Consider the following 20,743-nt stretch of genomic DNA (forward strand, 5'->3'; position numbering starts at 1 on the left):
GGTTGAAGGCAGTCTAGGCTGAGAATTTAACTGAGGGGGTTGAAGGCAGTCTATAGGCTGAGAATTTAACTGAGGAGGTTGAAGGCAGTCTGTAGGCTCAGAATTCAACTGCGGAGGTTGAAGGCAGTCTGTAGGCTGAGAATTCAACAGGAGTTTGACAGCAGTCTATAGGCTGAGAATTCAACTGAGGAGGTTGAAGGTAGTCTGTCGGCTCAGAATTCAACTGAGAAGGTTGAAGGCAGTCTGTAGGCTGAGAATTCAACTGAGGAGGTTGTAGGCAGTCTATAGGCTCAGAATTCAACTGAGGAGGTTGAAGACAGTCTGTAGGCTCAGAATTGAACTGCGGAGGTTGAAGGTAGTGTGTAGGCTGAGAATTCAACTGAGGAGGTTGAAGGCAGTCTCTAGGCTCAGAATTCAACTGCGGAGGTTGAAGGCAGTCTGCAGGCTCAGAATTCAACTGAGGAAGTTGAAGGCAGTCTGTAGGCTGAGAATTCAACTGAGGTTGAAGGCAGTCTAGGCTGAGAATTTAACTGAGGGGGTTGAAGGCAGTCTATAGGCTGAGAATTTAACTGAGGAGGTTGAAGGCAGTCTGCAGGCTCAGAATTCAACTGCGGAGGTTGAAGGCAGTCTATAGGCTGAGAATTCAACTGAGGAGGTTGAAGGCAGTCTCTAGGCTGAGAATTCAACTAAGGAGATTGAAGGCACACTGTAGGCTGAGAACTCAACTGAGGAGGTTGAAGGCGGTCTGTAGGCTGAGAATTCAACAGGAGGTTGAAGGCAGTCTATAGGCTGAGAATTTAACTGAGGAGGTTGAAGGCAGTCTATAGGCTCAGAATTCAACTGAGGAGGTTGAAGACAGTCTGTAGGCTGAGATTTCAACTGAGGAGGTTGAAGGCAGTCTATAGGCTCTGAATTCAACTGCGGAGGTTGAAGGCAGTGTGTAGGCTCAAAATTCAACAGGAGGTTGAAAGCATTCTGTAGGCTCAGAATTGAACAGGAGGTTGAAGGCCGTCTGCAGGCTCAGAATTCAACTAAGGAGGTTGAAGGCAGTCTATAGAATTCAACTGAGGAGGTTGAAGGCAGTCTATAGGCTGAGAACTCAACTGAGGAGGTTGAAGGCCTTCTGTAGGCTGAGAATTCAACAGGAGGTTGAATGCAGTCTGTCGGCTCAGAATTCAACTGCGGAGGTTGAAGGCAGTCTGCAGGCTCAGAATTCAACTGAGGAAGTTGAAGGCGGTCTGTAGGCTGAGAATTCAACAGGAGGTTGAAGGCAGTCTATAGGCTGAGAATTTAACTAAGGAGATTGAAGGCAGTCTATAGGCTCAGAATTGAAAAGGAGGTTGAAGGCAGTCTATAGGCTCAGAATTCATCTGAGCAGTTTGAAGATAGTCTATAGGCTGAGAATTCAACTGAGCAGTTTGAAGATAGTCTATAGGCTGAGAATTCAACTGAGGAGGTTGAAGGTAGTCTGTAGGCTCAGAATTCAACTCAGGAGGTTGAAGACAGTCTGTAGGCTCAGAATTGAACAGGAGGTTGAAGGCAGTCTATCGGCTCAGAATTCATCTGAGCAGTTTGAAGATAGTCTATAGGCTGAGAATTCAACTGAGCAGGTTGAAGGCAGTCTATAGGCTGAGAATGCAACTGAGGAGGTTGAAGGCAGTCTGTAGGCTGAGAGTTCAACTCAGGAGGTTGAAGGCAGTCTGTAGGCTCAGAATTCAACTGAGGAGGTTGAAAGCAGTCTATAGGCTGAGAACTCAACTGAGGAGGTTGAAGGCAGTCTGTAGGCTGAGAATTCAACTGAGGAGGTTGAAGGCAGTCTATAGGCTCAGAATTCATTTGAGCAGTTTGAAGATAGTCTATAGCCTGAGAATTCAACTGAGCAGGTTGAAGGCAGACTGTAGGCTCAGAATTCAACTGCGGAGGTTGAAGGCAGTCTGCAGGCTCAGAATTCAACTGAGGAAGCTGAAGGCGGTCTGTAGGCTGAGAATTCAACAGGAGGTTGAAGGCAGTCTATAGGCTGAGAATTTAACTAAGGAGGTTGAAGGCAGTCTATAGGCTCAGAATTGAACAGGAGGTTGAAGGCAGTCTATAGGCTCAGAATTCATCTGAGCAGTTTGAAGATAGTCTGTAGGCTGAGAATTCAACTGAGCAGGTTGAAGGCAGTCTATAGGCTGAGAATTCAACTGAGGAGGTTGAAGGCAGTCTGTAGGCTCAGAATTCAACAGGAGGCTGAAAGCAGTCTATAGGCTCAGAATTGAACAGGAGGTTGAAGGCAGTCTATAGGCTCAAAATTCATCTGAGCAGTTTGAAGATAGTCTATAGGCTGAGAATTCAACTGAGGAGGTTGAAGGTAGTCTGTAGGCTCAGAATTCAAATGAGGAGGTTGAAGGTAGTCTGTAGGCTCAGAATTCAACTGAGGAGGTTGAAGGCAGTCTGTAGGCTGAGAATTCAACAGGAGGTTGAAGGCAGTCTATCGGCTGAGAATTTAACTAAGGAGGTTGAAGGCAGTCTATAGGCTCAGAATTGAACAGGAGGTTGAAGGCAGTCTATAGGCTCAGAATTCAACTGAGCAGTTTTAAGATAGTCTATAGGCTGAGAATTCAACTGAGGAGGTTGAAGGTAGTCTGTAGGCTCAGAATTCAACTCAGGAGGTTGAAGGCAGTCTGTCGGCTCAGAATTCAACTGCGGAGGTTGAAGGCAGTCTATAGAATTCAACTGAGGAGGTTGAAGGCAGTCTATAGGCTGAGAACTCAACTGAGGAGGTTGAAGGCGGTCTGTAGGCTGAGAATTCAACAGGAGGTTGAATGCAGTCTGTCGGCTCAGAATTCAACTGCGGAGGTTGAAGGCAGTCTGCAGGCTCAGAATTCAACTGAGGAAGTTGAAGGCGGTCTGTAGGCTGAGAATTCAACAGGAGGTTGAAGGCAGTCTATAGGCTGAGAATTTAACTAAGGAGGTTGAAGGCAGTCTATAGGCTTAGAATTGAAAAGGAGGTTGAAGGCAGTCTATAGGCTCAGAATTCATCTGAGCAGTTTGAAGATAGTCTATAGGCTGAGAATTCAACTGAGCAGTTTGAAGATAGTCTATAGGCTGAGAATTCAACTGAGGAGGTTGAAGGTAGTCTGTAGGCTCAGAATTCAACTCAGGAGGTTGAAGACAGTCTGTAGGCTCAGAATTGAACAGGAGGTTGAAGGCAGTCTATCGGCTCAGAATTCATCTGAGCAGTTTGAAGATAGTCTATAGGCTGAGAATTCAACTCAGCAGGTTGAAGGCAGTCTATAGGCTGAGAATTCATCTGAGGAGGTTGAAGGCAGCCTATAGGCTGAGAATTCAACTGAGGAGGTTGAAGGTAGTCTGTCGGCTCAGAATTCAACTGAGGAGGTTGAAGGCAGTCTGTAGGCTGAGAATTCAACTGAGGAGGTTGAAGGCAGTCGATAGGCTCAGAATTCAACTGAGGAGGTTGAAGACAGTCTATAGGCTCAGAATTGAACAGGAGGTTGAAGGCCGTCTGCAGGCTCAGATTTCAACTAAGGAGGTTGAAGGCAGTCTATAGGCTGAGAATTCAACTGAGGAGGTTGAAGGCAGTCTCTAGGCTGAGAACTCAACTGAGGAGGTTGAAGGCGGTCTGTAGGCTGAGAATTCAACAGGAGGTTGAAGGCAATCTGTAGGCTCAGAATTCAACTGAGGAGGTTGAAGGCAGTCTATAGGCTGAGAATTCAACTGAGGAGGTTGAAGGCAGTCTGTAGGCTGAGAATTCAACTGAGGAGGTTGAAGACAGTCTATAGGCTGAGAATTCAACTGAGGATGTTGAAAGCACTCTATAGGCTGAAAATTCAACGGAGGAGGTTGAAGGCAGTGTATAGGCAGAGAATTCAACTGAGGAGGTTGAAGGCAGTCTGTTAGCTCAGAATTCAACTGAGGAGGTTGAAGGCAGTCTGTAGGCTCAGAATTCAACTGCGGAGGTTGAAGGCAGTCTGCAGGCTCAGAATTCAACTGAGGAAATTGAAGGCAGTCTGTAGGCTGAGAATTCAACTGAGGTTGAAGGCAGTCTAGGCTGAGAATTTAACTGAGGGGGTTGAAGGCAGTCTATAGGCTGAGAATTCAACTGAGGAGGTTGAAGGTAGTCTGTCGGCTCAGAATTCAACTGAGCAGTTTGAAGATAGTCTATAGGCTGAGAATTCAACTGAGGAGGTTGAAGGTAGTCTGTAGGCTCAGAATTCAACTCAGGAGGTTGAAGACAGTCTGTAGGCTCAGAATTGAACAGGAGGTTGAAGGCAGTCTATCGGCTCAGAATTCATCTGAGCAGTTTGAAGATAGTCTATAGGCTGAGAATTCAACTCAGCAGGTTGAAGGCAGTCTATAGGCTGAGAATTCAACTGAGGAGGTTGAAGGTAGTCTGTAGGCTCAGAATTCAACTCAGGAGGTTGAAGACAGTCTGTAGGCTCAGAATTGAACAGGAGGTTGAAGGCAGTCTATCGGCTCAGAATTCATCTGAGCAGTTTGAAGATAGTCTATAGGCTGAGAATTCAACTCAGCAGGTTGAAGGCAGTCTATAGGCTGAGAATTCATCTGAGGAGGTTGAAGGCAGCCTATAGGCTGAGAATTCAACTGAGGAGGTTGAAGGTAGTCTGTCGGCTCAGAATTCAACTGAGGAGGTTGAAGGCAGTCTGTAGGCTGAGAATTCAACTGAGGAGGTTGAAGGCAGTCGATAGGCTCAGAATTCAACTGAGGAGGTTGAAGACAGTCTATAGGCTCAGAATTGAACAGGAGGTTGAAGGCCGTCTGCAGGCTCAGATTTCAACTAAGGAGGTTGAAGGCAGTCTATAGGCTGAGAATTCAACTGAGGAGGTTGAAGGCAGTCTCTAGGCTGAGAACTCAACTGAGGAGGTTGAAGGCGGTCTGTAGGCTGAGAATTCAACAGGAGGTTGAAGGCAATCTGTAGGCTCAGAATTCAACTGAGGAGGTTGAAGGCAGTCTATAGGCTGAGAATTCAACTGAGGAGGTTGAAGGCAGTCTGTAGGCTGAGAATTCAACTGAGGAGGTTGAAGACAGTCTATAGGCTGAGAATTCAACTGAGGATGTTGAAAGCACTCTATAGGCTGAAAATTCAACGGAGGAGGTTGAAGGCAGTGTATAGGCAGAGAATTCAACTGAGGAGGTTGAAGGCAGTCTGTTAGCTCAGAATTCAACTGAGGAGGTTGAAGGCAGTCTGTAGGCTCAGAATTCAACTGCGGAGGTTGAAGGCAGTCTGCAGGCTCAGAATTCAACTGAGGAAATTGAAGGCAGTCTGTAGGCTGAGAATTCAACTGAGGTTGAAGGCAGTCTAGGCTGAGAATTTAACTGAGGGGGTTGAAGGCAGTCTATAGGCTGAGAATTCAACTGAGGAGGTTGAAGGTAGTCTGTCGGCTCAGAATTCAACTGAGGAGGTTTTAGGCAGTCTGTAGGCTGAGAATTCAACTGAGGAGGTTGAAGGCAGTCGATAGGCTCAGAATTCAACTGAGGAGGTTGAAGACAGTCTATAGGCTCAGAATTGAACTGCGGAGGTTGAAGGTAGTGTGTAGGCTCAGAATTCAACAGGAGGTTGAAAGCAGTCTATAGGCTCAGAATTGAACAGGAGGTTGAAGGCCGTCTGCAGAATCAGATTTCAACTAAGGAGGTTGAAGGCAGTCTATAGGCTGAGAATTCAACTGAGGAGGTTGAAGGCAGTCTCTAGGCTGAGAATTCAACTAAGGAGATTGAAGGCAGTCTCTAGGCTGAGAACTCAACTGAGGAGGTTGAAGGCGGTCTGTAGGCTGAGAATTCAACAGGAGGTTGAAGGCAGTCTATAGGCTGAGAATTTAACTGAGGAGATTGAAGGCAGTCTACAGGCTCAGAATTCAACTGAGGAGGTTGAAGACAGTCTGTAGGGTGAGATTTCAACTGAGGAGGTTGAAGGCAGTCTATAGGCTCAGAATTCAACTGCGGAGGTTGAAGGCAGTGTGTAGGCTCAAAATTCAACAGGAGGTTGAAAGCAGTCTATAGGCTCAGAATTGAACAGGAGGTTGAAGGCCGTCTGCACGCTCAGAATTCAACTAAGGAGGTTGAAGGCAGTCTATAGGCTGAGAATTCAAGAGGTTGAAGGCAGTGTGTAGGCTGAGAATTCAACTGAGGAGGTTGAAGGCAGTCTGTAGGCTGAGAATTCAACTGAGGAGGTTGAAGACAGTCTATAGGCTGAGAATTCAACTGAGGAGGTTGAAGGCAGTCTGTGGGCTCAGAATTCAACTGAGGAGGTTGAAGGCAGTCTGTGGGCTCAGAATTCAACTGCGGAGGTTGAAGGCAGTCTGCAGGCTCAGAATTCAACTGAGGAAGTTGAAGGCAGTCTGTAGGCTGAGAATTCAACTGAGGTTGAAGGCAGTCTATAGGCTGAGAATTCAACTGAGGAGGTTGAAGGCAGTCTGTAGGCTGAGAATTCAACTCAGGAGGTTGAAGATAGTCTAAAGGCTGAGAATTCAACTGAGGATGTTGAAGGCACTCTATAGGCTGAAAATTCAACGGAGGAGGTTGAAGGCAGTGTATAGGCTGAGAATTCAACTGAGGAGATTGAAGGCAGTCTGTCGGCTCAGAATTCAACTGAGGAGGTTGAAGGCAGTCTGTAGGCTCAGAATTCAACTGCGTAGGTTGAAGGCAGTCTGCAGGCTGAGAATTTAACTGAGGGGGTTGAAGGCAGTCTATAGGCTGAGAATTTAACTGAGGAGGTTGAAGGCAGTCTGTAGGCTGAGAATTCAACTGAGCAGGTTGGGCAGTCTATAGGCTGAGAATTCATCTGAGGAGGTTGAAGGCAGCCTATAGGCTGAGAATTCAACTGAGGAGGTTGAAGGTAGTCTGTCGGCTCAGAATTCAACTGAGGAGGTTTTAGGCAGTCTGTAGGCTGAGAATTCAACTGAGGAGGTTGAAGGCAGTCGATAGGCTCAGAATTCAACTGAGGAGGTTGAAGACAGTCTATAGGCTCAGAATTGAACAGGAGGTTGAAGGCCGTCTGCAGAATCAGATTTCAACTAAGGAGGTTGAAGATAGTCTATAGGCTGAGAATTCAACTGAGCAGTTTGAAGATAGTCTATAGGCTGAGAATTCAACTGAGGAGGTTGAAGGTAGACTGTAGGCTCAGAATTCAACTCAGGAGGTTGAAGACAGTCTGTAGGCTCAGAATTGAACAGGGGGTTGAAGGCAGTCTATCGGCTCAGAATTCATCTGAGCAGTTTGAAGATAGTCTATAGGCTGAGAATTCAACTGAGCAGGTTGAAGGCAGTCTATAGGCTGAGAATTCATCTGAGGAGGTTGAAGGCAGCCTATAGGCTGAGAATTCAACTGAGGAGGTTGAAGGTAGTCTGTCGGCTCAGAATTCAACTGAGGAGGTTGAAGGCAGTCTGTAGGCTGAGAATTCAACTGAGGAGGTTGAAGGCAGTCGATAGGCTCAGAATTCAACTGAGGAGGTTGAAGACAGTCTATAGGCTCAGAATTGAACAGGAGGTTGAAGGCCGTCTGCAGGCTCAGATTTCAACTAAGGAGGTTGAAGGCAGTCTATAGGCTGAGAATTCAACTGAGGAGGTTGAAGGCAGTCTCTAGGCTGAGAACTCAACTGAGGAGGTTGAAGGCGGTCTGTAGGCTGAGAATTCAACAGGAGGTTGAAGGCAATCTGTAGGCTCAGAATTCAACTGAGGAGGTTGAAGGCAGTCTATAGGCTGAGAATTCAACTGAGGAGGTTGAAGGCAGTCTGTAGGCTGAGAATTCAACTGAGGAGGTTGAAGACAGTCTATAGGCTGAGAATTCAACTGAGGATGTTGAAAGCACTCTATAGGCTGAAAATTCAACGGAGGAGGTTGAAGGCAGTGTATAGGCTGAGAATTCAAGAGGTTGAAGGCAGTGTGTAGGCTGAGAATTCAACTGAGGAGGTTGAAGGCAGTCTGTAGGCTGAGAATTCAACTGAGGAGGTTGAAGACAGTCTATAGGCTGAGAATTCAACTGAGGAGGTTGAAGGCAGTCTGTGGGCTCAGAATTCAACTGAGGAGGTTGAAGGCAGTCTGTGGGCTCAGAATTCAACTGCGGAGGTTGAAGGCAGTCTGCAGGCTCAGAATTCAACTGAGGAAGTTGAAGGCAGTCTGTAGGCTGAGAATTCAACTGAGGTTGAAGGCAGTCTAGGCTGAGAATTTAACTGAGGGGGTTGAAGGCAGTCTATAGGCTGAGAATTTAACTGAGGAGGTTGAAGGCAGTCTGCAGGCTCAGAATTCAACTGCGGAGGTTGAAGGCAGTCTATAGGCTGAGAATTCAACTGAGGAGGTTGAAGGCAGTCTCTAGGCTGAGAATTCAACTAAGGAGATTGAAGGCACACTCTAGGCTGAGAACTCAACTGAGGAGGTTGAAGGCGGTCTGTAGGCTGAGAATTCAACAGGAGGTTGAAGGCAGTCTATAGGCTGAGAATTTAACTGAGGAGGTTGAAGGCAGTCTATAGGCTCAGAATTCAACTGAGGAGGTTGAAGACAGTCTGTAGGCTGAGATTTCAACTGAGGAGGTTGAAGGCAGTCTATAGGCTCTGAATTCAACTGCGGAGGTTGAAGGCAGTGTGTAGGCTCAAAATTCAACAGGAGGTTGAAAGCATTCTGTAGGCTCAGAATTGAACAGGAGGTTGAAGGCCGTCTGCAGGCTCAGAATTCAACTAAGGAGGTTGAAGGCAGTCTATAGAATTCAACTGAGGAGGTTGAAGGCCTTCTGTAGGCTGAGAATTCAACAGGAGGTTGAATGCAGTCTGTCGGCTCAGAATTCAACTGCGGAGGTTGAAGGCAGTCTGCAGGCTCAGAATTCAACTGAGGAAGTTGAAGGCGGTCTGTAGGCTGAGAATTCAACAGGAGGTTGAAGGCAGTCTATAGGCTGAGAATTTAACTAAGGAGATTGAAGGCAGTCTATAGGCTCAGAATTGAAAAGGAGGTTGAAGGCAGTCTATAGGCTGAGAATTCAACTGAGCAGTTTGAAGGCAGTCTATAGGCTGAGAATTCAACTGAGGAGGTTGAAGGCAGTCTGTAGGCTGAGAGTTCAACTCAGGAGGTTGAAGGCAGTCTGTAGGCTCAGAATTCAACTGAGGAGGTTGAAGGCAGTCTATAGGCTGAGAACTCAACTGAGGAGGTTGAAGGCAGTCTGTAGGCTGAGAATTCAACTGAGGAGGTTGAAGGCAGTCTATAGGCTCAGAATTCATTTGAGCAGTTTGAAGATAGTCTATAGCCTGAGAATTGAACTGAGCAGGTTGAAGGCAGACTGTAGGCTCAGAATTCAACTGCGGAGGTTGAAGGCAGTCTGCAGGCTCAGAATTGAACTGAGGAAGTTGAAGGCAGTCTATAGGCTCAGAATTGAACAGGAGGTTGAAGGCAGTCTATAGGCTCAGAATTCATCTGTGCAGTTTGAAGATAGTCTATAGGCTGAGAATTCAACTGAGCAGGTTGAAGGCAGTCTGTAGGCTCAGAATTCAACTGCGGACGTTGAAGGCAGTCTGCAGGCTCAGAATTCAACTGAGGAAGCTGAAGGCGGTCTGTAGGCTGAGAATTCAACAGGAGGTTGAAGGCAGTCTATAGGCTGAGAATTTAACTAAGGAGGTTGAAGGCAGTCTATAGGCTCAGAATTGAACAGGAGGTTGAAGGCAGTCTATAGGCTCAGAATTCATCTGAGCAGTTTGAAGATAGTCTATAGGCTGAGAATTCAACTGAGCAGTTTGAAGATAGTCAGTAGGCTGAGAATTCAACTGAGGAGGTTGAAGGTAGTCTGTAGGCTCAGAATTCAACTCAGGAGGTTGAAGACAGTCTGTAGGCTCAGAATTGAACAGGAGGTTGAAGGCAGTCTATCGGCTCAGAATTCATCTGAGCAGTTTGAAGATAGTCTGTAGGCTGAGAATTCAACTGAGCAGGTTGAAGGCAGTCTATAGGCTGAGAATTCAACTGAGGAGGTTGAAGGCAGTCTGTAGGCTCAGAATTCAACAGGAGGCTGAAAGCAGTCTATAGGCTCAGAATTGAACAGGAGGTTGAAGGCAGTCTATAGGCTCAAAATTCATCTGAGCAGTTTGAAGATAGTCTATAGGCTGAGAATTCAACTGAGGAGGTTGAAGCTAGTCTGTAGGCTCAGAATTCAAATGAGGAGGTTGAAGGTAGTCTGTAGGCTCAGAATTCAACTGAGGAGGTTGAAGGCAGTCTATAGGCTGAGAATTCAACTGAGCAGGTTGAAGGCAGTCTATAGGCTGAGAATTTAACTAAGGAGGTTGAAGGCAGTCTATAGGCTCAGAATTGAACAGGAGGTTGAAGGCAGTCTATAGGCTCAGAATTCATCTGAGCAGTTTGAAGATAGTCGAAAGACTGAGAATTCAACTGAGCAGTTTGAAGATAGTCTATAGGCTGAGAATTCAACTGAGGAGGTTGAAGGTAGTCTGTAGGCTCAGAATTCAACTCAGGAGGTTGAAGGCAGTCTGTCGGCTCAGAATTCAACTGCGGAGGTTGAAGGCAGTCTATAGAATTCAACTGAGGAGGTTGAAGGCAGTCTATAGGCTGAGAATTCAACAGGAGGTTGAATGCAGTCTGTCGGCTCAGAATTCAACTGCGGAGGTTGAAGGCAGTCTGCAGGCTCAGAATTCAACTGAGGAAGTTGAAGGCGGTCTGTAGGCTGAGAATTCAACAGGAGGTTGAAGGCAGTCTATAGGCTGAGAATTTAACTAAGGAGGTTGAAGGCAGTCTATAGGCTTAGAATTGAAAAGGAGGTTGAAGGCAGTCTATAGGCTCAGAATTCATCTGAGCAGTTTGAAGATAGTCTATAGGCTGAGAATTCAACTGAGCAGTTTGAAGATAGTCTATAGGCTGAGAATTCAACTGAGGAGGTTGAAGGTAGTCTGTAGGCTCAGAATTCAACTCAGGAGGTTGAAGACAGTCTGTAGGCTCAGAATTGAACAGGAGGTTGAAGGCAGTCTATCGGCTCAGAATTCATCTGAGCAGTTTGAAGATAGTCTATAGGCTGAGAATTCAACTGAGCAGGTTGAAGGCAGTCTATAGGCTGAGAATTCATCTGAGGAGGTTGAAGGCAGCCTATAGGCTGAGAATTCAACTGAGGAGGTTGAAGGTAGTCTGTCGGCTCAGAATTCAACTGAGGAGGTTGAAGGCAGTCTGTAGGCTGAGAATTCAACTGAGGAGGTTGAAGGCAGTCGATAGGCTCAGAATTCAACTGAGGAGGTTGAAGACAGTCTATAGGCTCAGAATTGAACAGGGAGGTTGAAGGCCGTCTGCAGGCTCAGATTTCAACTAAGGAGGTTGAAGGCAGTCTATAGGCTGAGAATTCAACTGAGGAGGTTGAAGGCAGTCTCTAGGCTGAGAACTCAACTGAGGAGGTTGAAGGCGGTCTGTAGGCTGAGAATTCAACAGGAGGTTGAAGGCAGTCTGTAGGCTCAGAATTCAACTGAGGAGGTTGAAGGCAGTCTATAGGCTGAGAATTCAACTGAGGAGGTTGAAGGCAGTCTGTAGGCTGAGAATTCAACTGAGGAGGTTGAAGACAGTCTATAGGCTGAGAATTCAACTGAGGATGTTGAAGGCACTCTATAGGCAGAGAATTCAACTGAGGAGGTTGAAGGCAGTCTGTGGGCTCAGAATTCAACTGAGGAGGTTGAAGGCAGTCTGTAGGCTCAGAATTCAACTGCGGAGGTTGAAGGCAGTCTGCAGGCTCAGAATTCAACTGAGGAACTTGAAGGCAGTCTGTAGGCTGAGAATTCAACTGAGGTTGAAGGCAGTCTAGGCTGAGAATTTAACTGAGGGGGTTGAAGGCAGTCTATAGGCTGAGAATTCAACTGAGGAGGTTGAAGGTAGTCTGTCGGCTCAGAATTCAACTGAGGAGGTTTTAGGCAGTCTGTAGGCTGAGAATTCAACTGAGGAGGTTGAAGGCAGTCGATAGGCTCAGAATTCAACTGAGGAGGTTGAAGACAGTCTATAGGCTCAGAATTGAACTGCGGAGGTTGAAGGTAGTGTGTAGGCTCAGAATTCAACAGGAGGTTGAAAGCAGTCTATAGGCTCAGAATTGAACAGGAGGTTGAAGGCCGTCTGCAGAATCAGATTTCAACTAAGGAGGTTGAAGGCAGTCTATAGGCTGAGAATTCATCTGAGGAGGTTGAAGGCAGTCTCTAGGCTGAGAATTCAACTAAGGAGATTGAAGGCAGTCTCTAGGCTGAGAACTCAACTGAGGAGGTTGAAGGCGGTCTGTAGGCTGAGAATTCAACAGGAGGTTGAAGGCAGTCTATAGGCTGAGAATTTAACTGAGGAGATTGAAGGCAGTCTACAGGCTCAGAATTCAACTGAGGAGGTTGAAGACAGTCTGTAGGGTGAGATTTCAACTGAGGAGGTTGAAGGCAGTCTATAGGCTCAGAATTCAACTGCGGAGGTTGAAGGCAGTGTGTAGGCTCAAAATTCAACAGGAGGTTGAAAGCAGTCTATAGGCTCAGAATTGAACAGGAGGTTGAAGGCCGTCTGCACGCTCAGAATTCAACTAAGGAGGTTGAAGGCAGTCTATAGGCTGAGAATTCAAGAGGTTGAAGGCAGTGTGTAGGCTGAGAATTCAACTGAGGAGGTTGAAGGCAGTCTGTAGGCTGAGAATTCAACTGAGGAGGTTGAAGACAGTCTATAGGCTGAGAATTCAACTGAGGAGGTTGAAGGCAGTCTGTGGGCTCAGAATTCAACTGAGGAGGTTGAAGGCAGTCTGTGGGCTCAGAATTCAACTGCGGAGGTTGAAGGCAGTCTGCAGGCTCAGAATTCAACTGAGGAAGTTGAAGGCAGTCTGTAGGCTGAGAATTCAACTGAGGTTGAAGGCAGTCTATAGGCTGAGAATTCAACTGAGGAGGTTGAAGGCAGTCTGTAGGCTGAGAATTCAACTCAGGAGGTTGAAGATAGTCTAAAGGCTGAGAATTCAACTGAGGATGTTGAAGGCACTCTATAGGCTGAAAATTCAACGGAGGAGGTTGAAGGCAGTGTATAGGCTGAGAATTCAACTGAGGAGATTGAAGGCAGTCTGTCGGCTCAGAATTCAACTGAGGAGGTTGAAGGCAGTCTGTAGGCTCAGAATTCAACTGCGTAGGTTGAAGGCAGTCTGCAGGCTGAGAATTTAACTGAGGGTGTTGAAGGCAGTCTATAGGCTGAGAATTTAACTGAGGAGGTTGAAGGCAGTCTGTAGGCTGAGAATTCAACTGAGCAGGTTGGGCAGTCTATAGGCTGAGAATTCATCTGAGGAGGTTGAAGGCAGCCTATAGGCTGAGAATTCAACTGAGGAGGTTGAAGGTAGTCTGTCGGCTCAGAATTCTACTGAGGAGGTTTTAGGCAGTCTGTAGGCTGAGAATTCAACTGAGGAGGTTGAAGGCAGTCGATAGGCTCAGAATTCAACTGAGGAGGTTGAAGACAGTCTATAGGCTCAGAATTGAACAGGAGGTTGAAGGCCGTCTGCAGAATCAGATTTCAACTAAGGAGGTTGAAGGCAGTCTATAGGCTGAGAATTCAACTGAGGAGGTTGAAGGCAGTCTCTAGGCTGAGAATTCAACTAAGGAGGTTGAAGGCAGTCTGCAGGCTCAGAATTCAACTGAGGAAGTTGAAGGCAGTCTGTAGGCTGAGAATTCAACTGAGGTTGAAGGCAGTCTATAGGCTGAGAATTCAACTGAGGAGGTTGAAGGCAGTCTGTAGGCTGAGAATTCAACTCAGGAGGTTGAAGATAGTCTAAAGGCTCAGAATTCAACTGCGGAGGTTGAAGGCAGTGTGTAGGCTCAAAATTCAACAGGAGGTTGAAAGCAGTCTATAGGCTCAGAATTGAGCAGGAGGTTGAAGGCCGTCTGCATGCTCAGAATTCAACTAAGGAGGTTGAAGGCAGTCTATAGGCTGAGAATTCAAGAGGTTGAAGGCAGTGTGTAGGCTGAGAATTCAACTGAGGAGGTTGAAGGCAGTCTGTAGGCTGAGAATTCAACTGAGGAGGTTGAAGACAGTCTATAGGCTGAGAATTCAACTGAGGAGGTTGAAGGCAGTCTGTGGGCTCAGAATTCAACTGAGGAGGTTGAAGGCAGTCTGTGGGCTCAGAATTCAACTGCGGAGGTTGAAGGCAGTCTGCAGGCTCAGAATTCAACTGAGGAAGTTGAAGGCAGTCTATAGGCTGAGAATTCAACTGAGGTTGAAGGCAGTCTATAGGCTGAGAATTCAACTGAGGAGGTTGAAGGCAGTCTGTAGGCTGAGAATTCAACTCAGGAGGTTGAAGATAGTCTAAAGGCTGAGAATTCAACTGAGGATGTTGAAGGCACTCTATAGGCTGAAAATTCAACGGAGGAGGTTGAAGGCAGTGTATAGGCTGAGAATTCAACTGAGGAGATTGAAGGCAGTCTGTCGGCTCAGAATTCAACTGAGGAGGTTGAAGGCAGTCTGTAGGCTCAGAATTCAACTGCGTAGGTTGAAGGCAGTCTGTAGGCTGAGAATTCAACTCAGGAGGTTGAAGATAGTCTAAAGGCTGAGAATTCAACTGAGGATGTTGAAGGCACTCTATAGGCTGAAAATTCAACGGAGGAGGTTGAAGGCAGTGTATAGGCTGAGAATTCAACTGAGGAGATTGAAGGCAGTCTGTCGGCTCAGAATTCAACTGAGGAGGTTGAAGGCAGTCTGTAGGCTCAGAATTCAACTGCGTAGGTTGAAGGCAGTCTGCAGGCTGAGAATTTAACTGAGGGGGTTGAAGGCAGTCTGTAGGCTGAGAATTCAACTGAGCAGGTTGGGCAGTCTATAGACTGAGAATTCATCTGAGGAGGTTGAAGGCAGCCTATAGGCTGAGAATTCAACTGAGGAGGTTGAAGGTAGTCTGTCGGCTCAGAATTCAACTGAGGAGGTTTTAGGCAGTCTGTAGGCTGAGAATTCAACTGAGGAGGTTGAAGGCAGTCGATAGGCTCAGAATTCAACTGAGGAGGTTGAAGACAGTCTATAGGCTCAGAATTGAACAGGAGGTTGAAGGCCGTCTGCAGAATCAGATTTCAACTAAGGAGTTTGAAGGCAGTCTATAGGCTGAGAATTCAACTGAGGAGGTTGAAGGCAGTCTCTAGGCTGAGAATTCAACTAAGGAGGTTGAAGGCAGTCTGCAGGCTCAGAATTCAACTGAGGAAGTTGAAGGCAGTCTGTAGGCTGAGAATTCAACTGAGGTTGAAGGCAGTCTATAGGCTGAGAATTCAACTGAGGAGGTTGAAGGCAGTCTGTAGGCTGAGAATTCAACTCAGGAGGTTGAAGATAGTCTAAAGGCTGAGAATTCAACTGAGGATGTTGAAGGCACTCTATAGGCTGAAAATTCAACGGAGGAGGTTGAAGGCAGTGTATAGGCTGAGAATTCAACTGAGGAGATTGAAGGCAGTCTGTCGGCTCAGAATTCAACTGAGGAGGTTGAAGGCAGTCTGTAGGCTCAGAATTCAACTGCGTAGGTTGAAGGCAGTCTGCAGGCTGAGAATTTAACTGAGGAGGTTGAAGGCAGTCTATAGGCTGAGAATTTAACTGAGGAGGTTGAAGGCAGTCTGTAGGCTGAGAATTCAACTGAGCAGGTTGAAGGCAGTCTATAGGCTGAGAATTCATCTGAGGAGGTTGAAGGCAGCCTATAGGCTGAGAATTCAACTGAGGAGGTTGAAGGTAGTCTGTCGGCTCAGAATTCAACTGAGGAGGTTTTAGGCAGTCTGTAGGCTGAGAATTCAACTGAGGAGGTTGAAGGCAGTGTGTAGGCTGAGAATTCAACAGGAGGTTGAAGGCAGTCCAGAGGCTCAGAATTCAACTGCGGAGGTTGAAGGCAGTCTGTACGCTGAGAATTCAACTGAGGTTGAAGGCAGTCTAGGCTGAGAATTTAACTGAGGGGGTTGAAGGCATTCTATAGGCTGAGAATTTAACTGAGGAGGTTGAAGGCAGTCTATAGGCTCAGAATTCAACTGCGGAGGTTGAAGGCAGTCTGTAGGCTGAGAATTCAACTGAGCCGGTTGAAGGCAGTCTATACGCTGAGAATTCAACTGATGAGGTTGCAGGCAGTCTATAGGCTGAGAATTCAACTGAGGAGGTTGAAGGTAGTCTGTCGGCTCAGAATTCAACTGAGGAGGTTGAAGGCAGTCTGTAGGCTGAGAATTCAACTGAGGAGGTTGAAGGCAGTCTATAGGCTCAGAATTCAACTGAGGAGGTTGAAGACAGTCTATAGGCTCAGAATTGAACTGCGGAGGTTGAAGGTAGTGTGTAGACTCAGAATTCAACAGGAGGTTGAAAGCAGTCTATAGGCTCAGAATTGAACAGGAGGTTGAAGGCAGTCTGTAGGCTCAGAATTCAACAGGAGGTTGAAGGCAGTCTATAGGCTGAGAATTCAACTGAGGAGGTTGAAGGCAGTCTGTAGGCTGAGAATTCAACTGAGGAGGTTGAAGACAGTCTATAGGCTGAGAATTCAACTGAGGAGGTTGAAGGCAGTCTGTGGGCTCAGAATTCAACTGAGGAGGTTGAAGGCAGTCTGTGGGCTCAGAATTCAACTGCGGAGGTTGAAGGCAGTCTGCAGGCTCAGAATTCAACTGAGGAAGTTGAAGGCAGTCTGTAGGCTGAGAATTCAACTGAGGTTGAAGGCAGTCTATAGGCTGAGAATTCAACTGAGGAGGTTGAAGGCAGTCTGTAGGCTGAGAATTCAACTCAGGAGGTTGAAGATAGTCTAAAGGCTGAGAATTCAACTGAGGATGTTGAAGGCACTCTATAGGCTGAAAATTCAACGGAGGAGGTTGAAGGCAGTGTATAGGCTGAGAATTCAACTGAGGAGATTGAAGGCAGTCTGTCGGCTCAGAATTCAACTGAGGAGGTTGAAGGCAGTCTGTAGGCTCAGAATTCAACTGCGTAGGTTGAAGGCAGTCTGCAGGCTGAGAATTTAACTGAGGGGGTTGAAGGCAGTCTATAGGCTGAGAATTTAACTGAGGAGGTTGAAGGCAGTCTGTAGGCTGAGAATTCAACTGAGCAGGCTGAAGGCAGTCTATAGGCTGAGAATTCATCTGAGGAGGTTGAAGGCAGCCTATAGGCTGAGAATTCAACTGAGGAGGTTGAAGGTAGTCTGTCGGCTCAGAATTCAACTGAGGAGGTTTTAGGCAGTCTGTAGGCTGAGAATTCAACTGAGGAGGTTGAAGGCAGTCGATAGGCTCAGAATTCAACTGAGGAGGTTGAAGACAGTCTATAGGCTCAGAATTGAACTGCGGAGGTTGAAGGTAGTGTGTAGGCTCAGAATTCAACAGGAGGTTGACAGCAGTCTATAGGCTCAGAATTGAACAGGAGGTTGAAGGCCGTCTGCAGAATCAGATTTCAACTAAGGAGGTTGAAGGCAGTCTATAGGCTGAGAATTCAACTGAGGAGGTTGAAGGCAGTCTCTAGGCTGAGAATTCAACTAAGGAGATTGAAGGCAGTCTCTAGGCTGAGAACTCAACTGAGGAGGTTGAAGGCGGTCTGTAGGCTGAGAATTCAACAGGAGGTTGAAGGCAGTCTATAGGCTGAGAATTTAACTGAGGAGATTGAAGGCAGTCTACAGGCTCAGAATTCAACTGAGGAGTTTGAAGACAGTCTGTAGGGTGAGATTTCAACTGAGGAGGTTGAAGGCAGTCTATAGGCTCAGAATTCAACTGCGGAGGTTGAAGGCAGTGTGTAGGCTCAAAATTCAACAGGAGGTTGAAAGCAGTCTATAGGCTCAGAATTGAACAGGAGGTTGAAGGCCGTCTGCACGCTCAGAATTCAACTAAGGAGGTTGAAGGCAGTCTATAGGCTGAGAATTCAAGAGGTTGAAGGCAGTGTGTAGGCTGAGAATTCAACTGAGGAGGTTGAAGGCAGTCTATAGGCTGAGAATTCAACTGAGGAGGTTGAAGGCAGTCTGTGGGCTCAGAATTCAACTGAGGAGGTTGAAGGCAGTCTGTGGGCTCAGAATTCAACTGCGGAGGTTGAAGGCAGTCTGCAGGCTCAGAATTCAACTGAGGAAGTTGAAGGCAGTCTGTAGGCTGAGAATTCAACTGAGGTTGAAGGCAGTCTATAGGCTGAGAATTCAACTGAGGAGGTTGAAGGCAGTCTGTAGGCTGAGAATTCAACTCAGGAGGTTGAAGATAGTCTAAAGGCTGAGAATTCAACTGAGGATGTTGAAGGCACTCTATAGGCTGAAAATTCAACGGAGGAGGTTGAAGGCAGTGTATAGGCTGAGAATTCAACTGAGGAGATTGAAGGCAGTCTGTCGGCTCAGAATTCAACTGAGGAGGTTGAAGGCAGTCTGTAGGCTCAGAATTCAACTGCGTAGGTTGAAGGCAGTCTGCAGGCTGAGAATTTAACTGAGGGGGTTGAAGGCAGTCTATAGGCTGAGAATTTAACTGAGGAGGTTGAAGGCAGTCTGTAGGCTGAGAATTCAACTGAGCAGGTTGAAGGCAGTCTATAGGCTGAGAATTCATCTGAGGAGATTGAAGGCAGCCTATAGGCTGAGAATTCAACTGAGGAGGTTGAAGGTAGTCTGTCGGCTCAGAATTCAACTGAGGAGGTTTTAGGCAGTCTGTAGGCTGAGAATTCAACTGAGGAGGTTGAAGGCAGTCGATAGGCTCAGAATTCAACTGAGGAGGTTGAAGACAGTCTATAGGCTCAGAATTGAACTGCGGAGGTTGAAGGTAGTGTGTAGGCTCAGAATTCAACAGGAGGTTGAAAGCAGTCTATAGGCTCAGAATTGAACAGGAGGTTGAAGGCCGTCTGCAGAATCAGATTTCAACTAAGGAGGTTGAAGGCAGTCTATAGGCTGAGAATTCAACTGAGGAGGTTGAAGGCAGTCTCTAGGCTGAGAATTCAACTAAGGAGATTGAAGGCAGTCTCTAGGCTGAGAACTCAACTGAGGAGGTTGAAGGCGGTCTGTAGGCTGAGAATTCAACAGGAGGTTGAAGGCAGTCTATAGGCTGAGAATTTAACTGAGGAGATTGAAGGCAGTCTACAGGCTCAGAATTCAACTGAGGAGGTTGAAGACAGTCTGTAGGGTGAGATTTCAACTGAGGAGGTTGAAGGCAGTCTATAGGCTCAGAATTCAACTGCGGAGGTTGAAGGCAGTGTGTAGGCTCAAAATGCAACAGGAGGTTGAAAGCAGTCTATAGGCTCAGAATTGAACAGGAGGTTGAAGGCCGTCTGCACGCTCAGAATTCAACTAAGGAGGTTGAAGGCAGTCTATAGGCTGAGAATTCAAGAGGTTGAAGGCAGTGTGTAGGCTGAGAATTCAACAGGAGGTTGAAGGCAGTCCAGAGGCTCAGAATTCAACTGCGGAGGTTGAAGGCAGTCTGTATGCTGAGAATTCAACTGAGGTTGAAGGCAGTCTAGGCTGAGAATTTAACTGAGGGGGTTGAAGGCAGTCTATAGGCTGAGAATTTAACTGAGGAGGTTGAAGGCAGTCTGTAGGCTCAGAATTCAACTGCGGAGGTTGAAAGCAGTCTATAGGCTCAGAATTGAACAGGAGGTTGAAGGCCGTCTGCAGGCTCAGATTTCAACTAAGGAGGTTGAAGGCAGTCTATAGGCTGAGAATTCAACTGAGGAGATTGAAGGCAGTCTCTAGGCTGAGAATTCAACTGCGTAGGTTGAAGGCAGTCTATAGGCTCAGAATTGAACAGGAGGTTGAAGGCCGTCTGCAGAATCAGATTTCAACTAAGGAGGTTGAAGGCAGTCTATAGGCTGAGAATTCAACTGAGGAGGTTGAAGGCAGTCTCTAGGCTGAGAATTCAACTAAGGAGGTTGAAGGCAGTCCAGAGGCTCAGAATTCAACTGCGGAGGTTGAAGGCAGTCTGTATGCTGAGAATTCAACTGAGGTTGAAGGCAGTCTAGGCTGAGAATTTAACTGAGGGGGTTGAAGGCAGTCTATAGGCTGAGAATTTAACTGAGGAGGTTGAAGGCAGTCTGTAGGCTCAGAATTCAACTGCGGAGGTTGAAAGCAGTCTATAGGCTCAGAATTGAACAGGAGGTTGAAGGCCGTCTGCAGGCTCAGATTTCAACTAAGGAGGTTGAAGGCAGTCTATAGGCTGAGAATTCAACTGAGGAGATTGAAGGCAGTCTCTAGGCTGAGAATTCAACTGCGGAGGTTGAAGGCAGTCTCTAGGCTGAGAATTCAACAGGAGGTTGAAGGCAGTCTATAGGCTCAGAATTCAACTGCGGAGGTAGAAGGCAGTGTGTAGGCTGAGAATTCAACAGGAGGTTGAAGGCAGTCTATAGGCTGAGAATTCAACTGAGGAGGTTGAAGGCAGTCTGTAGACTGAGAATTCAACTGAGGAGGTTGAAGGCAGTCTGTAGGCTGAGAATTCAACTGAGGATGTTGAAGGCACTCTATAGGCTGAAAATTCAACGGAGGAGGTTGAAGGCAGTGTATAGGCTGAGAATTCAACTGAGGAGGTTGAAGGCAATCTGTAGGCTCAGAATTCAACTGAGGAGGTTGAAGGCAGTCTGTAGGCTCAGAATTCAACTGCGGAGGTTGAAGGCAGTCTGCAGTCTCAGAATTCAACTGAGGAAGTTGAAGGCAGTCTGTAGGCTGAGAATTCAACTGAGGTTGAAGGCAGTTTCGGCTGAGAATTTAACTGAGGGGGTTGAAGGCAGTCTATAGGCTGAGAATTTAACTGAGGAGGTTGAAGGCAGTCTGTAGGCTCAGAATTCAACTGCGGAGGTTGAAGGCAGTCTGCAGGCTGAGAATTCAACAGGAGTTTGACGGCAGT

This window comes from Hypanus sabinus, unplaced genomic scaffold (genome assembly GCF_030144855.1).
Source record: "Hypanus sabinus isolate sHypSab1 unplaced genomic scaffold, sHypSab1.hap1 H_5, whole genome shotgun sequence".
NCBI lineage: Eukaryota > Metazoa > Chordata > Chondrichthyes > Myliobatiformes > Dasyatidae > Hypanus > Hypanus sabinus.